Source organism: Lethenteron reissneri, chromosome 69, assembly GCF_015708825.2.
Source record: "Lethenteron reissneri isolate LAM-NWPU_2019-01 chromosome 69, ASM1570882v1, whole genome shotgun sequence".
Taxonomy (NCBI): Eukaryota; Metazoa; Chordata; class Hyperoartia; order Petromyzontiformes; family Petromyzontidae; genus Lethenteron; species Lethenteron reissneri.
In genome coordinates, this window is record NC_083847.1 from 2,095,530 (window position 1) to 2,106,430 (window position 10,901).

Genomic DNA, 10,901 nt, shown 5'->3' on the forward strand with positions numbered 1-10,901 from the left:
AAGGCAGTGGGATGCTGCTGGATGATGCTTCTAGACCAGACCCTTCACGCACCTCGGTCTTTGTTCGGCCCTGCGTTACGCATCTGACGCGTTATCGCGGACTCCTCTATTGTATTATAAATTTTGTTACGACGCGATATTTCCATAGCGCGGTGTTCTTTCAGGAACGCAACTACTACAACCATCGCGTTATGAGACCTCCTTTGGCAGTAGCAAGGTACTGTCAAAGGAGGTCTCAATGTAAATGCTTGTCCGAGCTCTCAATACTCTGATGGTGCATTGTCTTTGAGTTGTGCACCTTTTGGCGTCATCTAGTCCAACACCATGTGAGACTGGGCTCTAAGAAAAGCTGTCTCGGGTGTCGACCAATCAATTTCAAGGACAGTGCATAGATTATCAGAGTTGCCTTTTGTTTGCATTTTGACCGCAAGTGTTGTGGTTAACGCAAACATGATCCCTTGTAAAAAGGTGTCAGTTTTGTTGCCAGATAAAAGGGTAAAAACCTATTACTACTGCCCATAGACTCAACGCTGCACATAGACTCAACACTACCCATAGACTCAACAATGCCCATAGGCTAACACTGCCCATAGACTCAACACTACCATAGACTCAACACTGCCCATAGACTCAACACTACCCATAGGCTAACACTGCCCATAGACTCAATACTACCCATAGACTCAACACTGCCTATAGACTCAACACTGCCCATAGACTCAACACTGCCCATAGACTCAACACTACCCATAGACTCAACACTACCCATAGACTCAACAATGCCCATAGACTCAACACTGCCCAAACACTCAACACTACCCATAGACTCAACACTGCCCATAGACTCAACACTGCCCATAGACTAACACTACCCATAGACTCAACACTACCCATAGACTCAACACTACCCATAGACTCAACACTACCCATAGACCCAACACCGCCCATAGACTCAACACCGCCCATAGACTCAACACTACCCATATACTCAACACTACCCATAGACTCAACAATGCCCATAGACTCAACACTGCCCAACGACTCAACACTATCCATAGACTCAACACTACCCATAGACTCAACACTACCCATAGACTCAACACTACCCATAGACTAACAACTACCCATAGACTAAACACTGCCCATAGACTCAACAATGCCCATTGACTCAACACTGCCCAAAGACTCAACACTGCCCATAGACTCAGCACTGCCCATAGACTGAACACTGCCCATAGGCTCAACACTCTCCATGGACTCAACACTATCCATAGACTCAACAATGCCCATTTACTCAACACTACCCATAGACTAACACTGCCCAAAGATTCAACACTGCCCATAGACATTGAGACCTCCTTTGCCAGTAACTACTACCACCACCATCGCGTTATTGGAGGACGGACTGTACCTTTGTGTCCACGTCCAATCAGCCCATCAGCCTCACACGAGGCCTCCTGGGAGTGAGTTCTGGACGGGTTTTTTTAATAAATAATAATTCCAGCAGCATTGATTCAATAGCGAGCAAAAATTATGCATCGGGTTTTGGCATTTAGTGCCTCATCTGCAAAGTCAGCCTTCCTAGAGCCAATGCTGGCGAAGTCCAAGATTTGTGCCGCGTTGTCTATGAGATGTTAACTACTTCGCCTGGTGTACAGGAGGTCGTGGGTTCGATCCCGACCCCGATGCCTGCTGCTGTATATTTGGAGTCTGCGTCTTTCTGTCTCTCCCCATGGTGCATGGGTTTTTCTCTTGGTCCTCCAGTTTTTCCCTCCACATTCAGAATCAACATCACGGCATTGCGAGTTTTTGGCTACTGCTATAAATTTACACATGGTGGTGATGATGATATGCCACTCCGTTGGGCTGTCATTTGTAATGGCCAGGGCGCTTCTGAAAAAGAGATATAGCTCAGTAGGCGTTACATACAGTGAGGGAAAAAGTATTTGATCCCCTGCTGATTTTGTAGGTTTGCCCACTGACAAAGAAATGATGAGTCTATAATTTTAATGTAAGGTTTATTTGAACAGTGAGAGACAAAATAACAACAACAAAATCCAGAAAAACGCATGTCAAAAATTGTATAAATTGATTTGCATTTTAATGAGGGAAATAAGTATTTGACCCCCTCTTAATCAGAAAGATTTCTGGCTCCCAGGTGTCTTTTATACAGGTAACGAACTGAGATTAGGAGCACACTCTTAAAGGGAGTGCTTTGTTACCTGTATAAAAAACACCTACTCACAGAAGCAATCAATCAATCAGATTCCAAACTCTCCACCATGGCCAAAACCAAAGAGCTCTCCAAGGGTGTCAGGGACAAGATTGTAGACCTGCACAAGGCTGGGATGGGCTACAAGAACATTGCCAAGCAGCTTGGTGAGAAGGTGACAACAGTTGGTGCGATTATTCGCAAATGGAAGAAACACAAAAGAACTGTCAATCTCCCTCGGCCTGGGGCTCCATGCAAGATCTCACCTCGTGGAGTTGCAATGATCATGAGAACGGTGAGGAATCAGCCCAGAACTACACGGGAAGATCTTGTCAATGATCTCAAGGCAGCTGGGACCATAGTCACCAAGAAAACAGTTGGTAACACACTACGCCGTGAAGGACTGAAATCCTGCAGCGCACACAAGGTTCCCCTGCTAAAGAAAGCACATATACATGCCCGTCTGAAGTTTGCCCATGAACATCTGAATGATTCGGAGGACAACTGGGTGAAAGTGTTATGGTCAGATGAGACCAAAATGGAGCTCTTTGGCATCAACTCAACTCGCCGTGTTTGGAGGAGGAGGAATGCTGCCTATGATCCCAAGAACACCATCTCCACCGTCAAACATGGAGGTGCTAACATTATGCTTTGGGGTGTTTTTCTGCTAAGGGGACAGGACAACTTCACCGCATCAAAGGGACGATGGACGGGGCCATGTACCGTTAAATCTTTGGTGAGAACCTCCTTCCCTCAGCCAGGGCATTGCAAATGGGTCGTGGATGGGTATTCCAGCATGACAATGACCCAATACACACGGCCAAGGCAACAAAGGAGTGGCTCAAGAAGAAGCACATTAAGGTCCTGGAATGGCCTAGCCAGTCTCCAGACCTTAATCCCATAGAAAATCTGTGGAGGGAGCTGAAGGTTCGAGTTGCCAAACGTCAGCCTTGAAACCTTAATGACATGGAGAAGATCTGCAAAGAGGAGTGGGACAAAATCCCTCCTGAGATGTGTGCAAACCTGGTGGCCAACTACAAGAAACGTCTGACCTCTGTGATTGCCAACAAGGGTTTTGCCACCAAGTACTAAGTCATGTTTTGCAGAGGGGAAAAATACTTATTTCCGTCAATAAAATGCAAATCAATGTATAACATTTTTGACATGCGTTTTTCTGGATTTTTTTGTTATTATTCTGTCTCTCACTGTTCAAATACACCTACCATTAAAATTATAGACTGATCATTTCTTTGTCAGTGGGCAAACGTACAAAATCAGCAGGGGATCAAATACTTTTTTCCCTCACTGTATTAAAATAAATTGTTTAGTTTAAATGTTAAAAGCAATTCCCCTCTCCGTTGGATATCATTATTATGGCCCAGGTACAACTCAAACTTACATAATACACAATACAAAATAATAACTGTCAGATAAAAAATAACAAATCGCCTTCTCATATGTGTCTCTCCACACACACCACACACACAATCTAACACATTGTTTTTTCACATCCCATCAGTAACCCAGAAAAAATTAACCCGTAAAAACAAAGTTTTTCACTATAAATCCTTTATATGCGTGGCATCGGGGCGGCTCGAGTCCTCTCGTCCTCTGGCTTGAGATGACTGCCACCTATGGGTCAGATGATTGTCTGGCAGCATTAAACAATTGGTAATTAAATATTTAAACAAAAATTCCCTAAACAGTGTAAAATTTTGGAATTTTTTTTCACGAAAATGCATTGTCACGCACAACGAGTCTGTGTGCAAAATGTCAGCTCGATTAGATCACGGGAAGTGGGTTAAAAAACGACCGAAAGATGTGCACGGTCCTACGCAAGCAAGCGAACTTAATATAAAGGATTTAGAAATGCCTGCCTTCCTTTCTTCTTAATATTTGATTAAAGGCCGTGCCGGCCTTCATTCATGGGTGTGCTATTTGCTCACAGCAACTTGCCACGCAAATACATTGAGGCTATACGGGTTGGGAGAGTGCTCTCTGTGGGGGAGCGGTAGTGTAGCGATTAGTGCGCTGCGCTATGAACCCGGCGACCCGGGTTCGATTCCCGATTCCCGCTCATGGCCAACACCTCTGATGATGATATGAGCCGGTCCTTGGCCTCCCCTAGGTCGACTCAGCCTCAAATGAGTACCTGGTGCGGTGTGTAAACATCGCCGTCTGGGGAGACAAATGCGGTCGGGCGTGGTGCTGGCCACCCACCCCCTCGTGTACCGTTCCGGCCTTCATAGGTGCTCGCTAACAGCACTTGCCCCTACAGTCTGTTAATTCCATACGGGGGTCTTTGTCTTTGCCTTTGTATGTCTTTATAACCTAGTATCGTTGTGTGTACTCGTTGCATCACGTTTACAAGAAACAAGCGGGTCCTGTGGCGTTTGTGGGTTTTTCCCTCCGCAGATTGCCGACTTTTCTCTGCCAAGCCGACATGATTACAACATTTCCCTTGAGCAAGAGCTATCGCCTACTCGCTCGCTGGCTTTGAGTCGGCGTGGCGTGTTTACTGATTTTACGTAATCCTAGGGACAGGTCAACAGCTCCCACCCCACCCCCACCTACTACACCCCACCTCTCAGAAGCTCATCGGATTCCTCCAGTCTAAATACATGTTCCGAATCTGAACGCCGCTGGGAGCCTCTGACATCGGCTGCTGCTAAACATTTCCACGTGATCGTGATCCACTTCGTTGACCTATCATTTGTGGCCAGGTAGCTTCTGAAAAATAACGTGTAACTCAGTGGGCTTTACCTGGTAAAATAAAACCTTTTTATTTTCTAATTTGTTTAACTTTCTTGCAATTTGCACTGTTATTGTGTTTGCGTGTATTGTTTTTTGTTGTAACGTTCTGAGCCCGTTCTCCTACTAGACATATGTGACAAAAATAGCTTTATATCTCATCGGATTCCTCCTGCAGTATATATATAAAACACATTCCTGCGGAGGGAGCTGGTAGGAACGTTGGGTTGCTCGGTCAATGGCCAGGGTCAACGGCGGCGTGGTGTATTCCGCAAATATGGCCGACTGTGAGGGCGGGCACAAGCCGGCGTGAGTAGGTTAAACGTTGAGTTTTATAAGGGCACCACGGGGTGACCAGCCCCTCCCCACCCAGTCCCACCCCTTCCACCCCCCACCCAGCCCCACCCTCCCTCCCCACCCTGCCCCTCCCCACCCTCCCCACCAGCCCCTCCCCACCCTTCCCTCCCCACCCAGCCCCACCCCACCCTCTCCACCCAGCCCCTCCCCACCCTCCCCACCAGCCCCTACCCACCCTCCCCTCCCAGCAACCTCCCCACCCTCCCCTCCCCACCCAGCCCCTCCCTGCACGACGGACACAATAATCCCCTGTAGCCTGGTGTAACCACGAGGTTCCTACCAGTATAATTATTCTGATGCTGATGTATTTGTAATGGTGTAAATACTGCAGGAGACGAGTTGACGGAGGAAGCACGTATTTATTACTAGCGGTTAGTACCCGGCGTTGCCCGGGCGAAAAAGGCAGACACACTTGTAGTTACACACGCAAATCGACTGACACACACACATAGAGTTACACGCACAAATGGACTTACACATACATACATAGACTGAACAACAACAACCGCCATTCGCCACTAAGTGGCGGTGACGTCACGGCAACGCTTGTGCCAGGCTATGTGCACAACGCTTGTGCCAGGCTATGTGCACCTTGAGGCCACGTGAAGTGTCGAACGCCTGCTGGCAGGAGATCACGGGGCAAACCCAGATGGCACATGTCGACTGACTGAGACGACTGGCTGATGTACCACCTGTGGCCCCTACTGTGGCAACTTTCTGTGTTTAGCCACGCGGCGCTCCGCTCATTGTTGTGAGCGTCGCTCCTCCGCCCTCCGTTGTTGTTGGAGGGTGACTGCTTCCAACTGCCCAGTAGCGTCCTTCAGAAGCCTCCTCCAGAGAGGCCGATCTTGACACCGCTGGTACCAGTCATCCGCAAGTGGACTCAGCTCCAAGTCCTCCAGTACCACATGACTCCATGTCTTCTGCAGCCCGTGCCACGCCCGTTTAGCCCCCTCGATCCAGCGGAACAAAAGCTGTTTAGGCATGCGGTGGCTGGCCATGCGGGCTACATGACTCAGGCAACGCAGCCTTGCCTGCCGGAGGTCACCGAGGGACTTTGTCCACATCTTTCAAGGATTTGTGAACTCCTCACACAATGCAGCCTGGTTAAACCCAGGATGGATCATAGGCAGGCCAGCCTAAATGTTTCTAACTGGCGAAGATGTTCCATTCGGGGGGTCCAAGTTTCGCAAGCGTAGAGAAGGGAGGGAATGACCGTGGGCGAGAAGACCTGAAGCTTCGTACGGATTGATAGACCAGGTAGCTTCCACACAGCGTTACGCAGCCAATGAAAAGATACTGCAGCTCGACTGATTCGGAGTGAGACCCCTGCTGTTAAACCGGAGCCGGTCATTAGCACACTGTCCAGGGAAACTCTCCACTGTCTCCACAACTGCCCCATCAACAATTGGGAGTTGTAGGGGTGGAGTATCCGCTGGTACAAAATAGTCAGGCAGGTGCTTAGCTTTGGTTGGGCTGATGGTAAGGCCCCAACTGTTGGTGGCAAGCTCCAGGTTCAGCAGCAGCACCTCGAACTCCTCCTCCGAGTGAGCAGCCATTAGCAGATGATCGGCATACATAACGTGGTTGAGCAATAGGGAGCCATCCCTTGACCGCACCCGGGCATCGATCAGCCTCCCATTGTATCTGTAGCAGATGGGAATTCTTCCGGTACAGGCATTGAAGGCTCGACGAACTACGTGGTGCAATGTGGGAGCCAGAGAACATCCCTGTTGCACCCCAAGGTGTAAAGGGAATGGCTCTGACTCACGGCCACGTAGTTAAGACGCGGGGCCGTTCACCATCATGAAGGTCCTTAAGGATGGTGATGTGTGGGTTCGGTACTCGGAAAGCACGAAGAGCAACCCAGAGGCCAGGCCTACTGATGGTATCATAGGCCTTGATCAGGTCAATAAAGCACACGCATGGACTAAGATGCACACATGGACCTACAGACACGCAAAGAAATGCAGTTACACTGACTAACATGGAGGCATGCACACACAGCGACTAACACACACGCACATGGACTGAGACACACACACACATATGGACTGACACACAAACACATCGACTTACAGACACACACACATATGAACTCACACACACATAGACATGCACACAGCAATACGTGGACTAAAACACACATTGACGTAAACACACATGTACTTACACATACATAGACTGACACACACATAGCCCTACACACACATATGGACTGTGACACAGATATCTACTTTAGATACACAGACATGGATTTACACACATATGGACTCACACACAGACGCATTGACTTACACACACACATGGAGTGACACACACATGTATAGACTTACACACACATGTGGACTAACCCACACACATATGGACTGACACACACATACACATCGACGTACACGCACACAGATCGACTGACACACACACATGGACTAACACACACACACAAACACTTTGACGTTGTCCGTTCGAAAAAGACACCCACATGGAGTTAAAGACACGCATGGCTCTACACGCACACACATGGACTCAAAGACACACACATGGATTCACACACACACATCGACGGGCACAGCAATCCCCGATGATGGCACAGCTATTAGTATCGCAGTACTACGTATGAGTAAATAGCGTGACGTGAGCGATGGAAACAATAGAAATGCATTTAAGAAATAATCAGAAATCACAGACTGGCAGTAGACTGTGGCAGCGTTATAAAAGCGTAGCAAAAAAGGGGAAATTGAGCAACCCAAAAATTCAAAAAGAGTTTTGTGTACACAAACATAATTATTGTAACATGTCAACATGTTTCAAAATGGTAAACAATGAACCTGAGTTGTTATCTTCACAAAAACATAATTATTGTAACATCTGTGAACTTGTTTCATAATGTTGAACAATGAAGCTGACTTTTTATATGCACACAAACATTATTATTGTAATGTTTGTCAAGTAATGTGTTTAACAATAGTAAACAATGGAATTGAGTTGTTAGTGTAAGAAGCAAGGAACTTTGTACTTACCATCGGCATGTTGAGGCCTTGTGCCATGCGTAGCCCCCGTCCTGGCCTAGATTGGCGAGGCGGCAGAGTTGGCACGTTGCCAGGCTCGGGGCTGGGCCGCTACCCCCTCCGCAGCATCCCTTGCCCGTGCAAGAATAACGCTATGTAAGCAGTAAAATATTATTATCTACGGAGTCTGTAGCATAAACTGGACACATCGTGTTGGGGGGGGGCGAAGAGGACATAACACTGTGAATAAATATCCGCAGTGTGATGTGTGTATGTGTTGGCTGTAAAACGCGTAAAATAAAATGTCCCCCGTGAGCTGGAGCGAACGCGCATCACTTGGTAGGGTCACTTGGTACGGTCGATGTCGTGCAATAAGTAATTAATGAATAATCGAAACGGCACAAATGTGTTAATTAAACTACTTTAAATTTTACGGATGGAAAAACAGAATAGCCTATTCCCACCACGGGGCATAGGGCGTGCCGCCTGGCAAATTATTTCGGTCTTAAACCCCACCGTCCGAGAGCCAAATCCCCCGCAAGCGCGAGCGCACGGAGACTTTTATATATAAGAAGAAAGATAACACTCTACAGAACAATCAGCTATACAGCCTAGGAACACAGGCTACGGCTACGTGTGCCTGACACCGGCTACGCTCTCAGGTCCTCTGGCTATGTACTTCCTAGAGGAGGCTATCTGACCCGACCTAGCCAGGGTACGGGTCTCAACCACTGGCCCATCGGACCCGGCCCTGATAAGGACGTCGGGCCGCGGGTTCCCAGGGTATCACCACTCAGCCACACAGAGTCTCGGCCCTGATAAGGGCGGCGGGGCTAGGGATCACAGGGTCCTATCTAGCTTGCTCCGTCTTCATTCTTCACTGGCTCCAACGACTTTCCGAGTGCTCGCGTGCACCGACCTATAAACCCCTCTGCCCCCCGAAGGGCGGGGCTAATGCGGACGTCGATGTAGCCACCCATGCACGGACCGTGATGTCGACACCGGCTACGCGATGGCTCACTACACCCCAGTACGTACCACCTCTACATATTTATACTGCAGGAAGAATCCGATTAGATATATATTTTTGTCACAGATATCTATCACGAGAACGGGATCAGAACGTGACGACAACTAACACAATACACACAAAAATGATAGAGGTGCAAAGTATAGGAAAGGTAAACAAAGCACGACAAATCTTTCTTCTTTCTTTCTTCTTTCTTTATATATAAAAGTATCCGCGGGCTCACGCTTGCGGGGGATTTGGCTCTCGGACGGTGGGCTTCACGTAGAAAAAAAATTGACAGGCGGCACGCCTTAAACCCCGCGGTGGGAATAGGCTATTCCATTTTCCCATCCGTAAACTTTAAAGTAGTTTAATTAACACATTTGTGCCGTTTCTATTATTAATTATTTACTTATTGCGCGACATCGACCGTACCAAGTAACGCCAATTGCGTGCGGGGGGGAGCGGACCCTGCCAAGTGCTGCGCGTTCGCTCGACCTCACGGGGGACATTTCGTTTTACGCGTTTTGAAGCCAACACATACACACATAACGCTGCGGATATTTCTTCACAGTGTCATGTCCTCTTCACCACCCCTAACACGATGCGTCCAGTTTATAGTACAGACTCCATCGATAATAATATTTTACTGCTTACATAGCATTATTCTTGCACGCGCGGGTGATGCTGGGGGGGAGGTAGCGGCCCAGCCCCTAGCCTGGCAATGTGCCAACTCCACCCAGGACGGGGGCTACGCATGGCACAATGCCTCAACATGGCTATGGTAAGTACAAAGTTCCTTGCTTCTTACGCTAACAACTCAAGTCCATTGTTTACTATTGTTAAACACATTAGTTCACAAACATTACAATAATAATGTCTGTGTGCAGATCATTAATCACGTTCATTGCTTATTATTATTAAACAAATACGTTGCCAGATATTGTGTGCAGATAACAACTCAGGTTCATTGTTTACAATTATGAAACAAGTTGACAGATGTTACAATAATTATGTTTGTGTGCACAAAAGTCTTTTTGGATTTTTACGTTGCTCAATTTTCCCTTTTTTTGCTGCGCTTTTATGACGCTGCCACGGTCTACTGCCAGTCTGTGATTTCTGATTATTTCTTCAATAAATTATGTTTGTGAGCACAAAAGTCTTTTTGGATATTTACGTTGCTCAATTTTCCCTTTTATTGCTGCGCTTTTATGACGCTGCCACGGTCTACTGCCAGTCTGTGATTTCTGATTATTTCTTCAATAAATGTATATTGATTCCATCGCTCACGTCACGCTATTTCATCATACTTAGTACTGCCATACTGATAGCTGTGTCATAATCGGGGATTGCTGTGCCCATCGATGTGTGTGTCTTTGAGTCCATATGTGTGTGCGTGTAGAGCCATGCGTGTCTTTAACTCCATGTGTCTGTCTTTTTCGAATGGACAACGCCCCATGTGTGTGTGTAAGTCTAAGTGTTTATGTGTGTGTGTCAGTTCAAGTGTGCGTGTCAGACCATTTGTGTGCGTATCAGTCGCTGTGTGTGTGTAAGTCCATGTGTG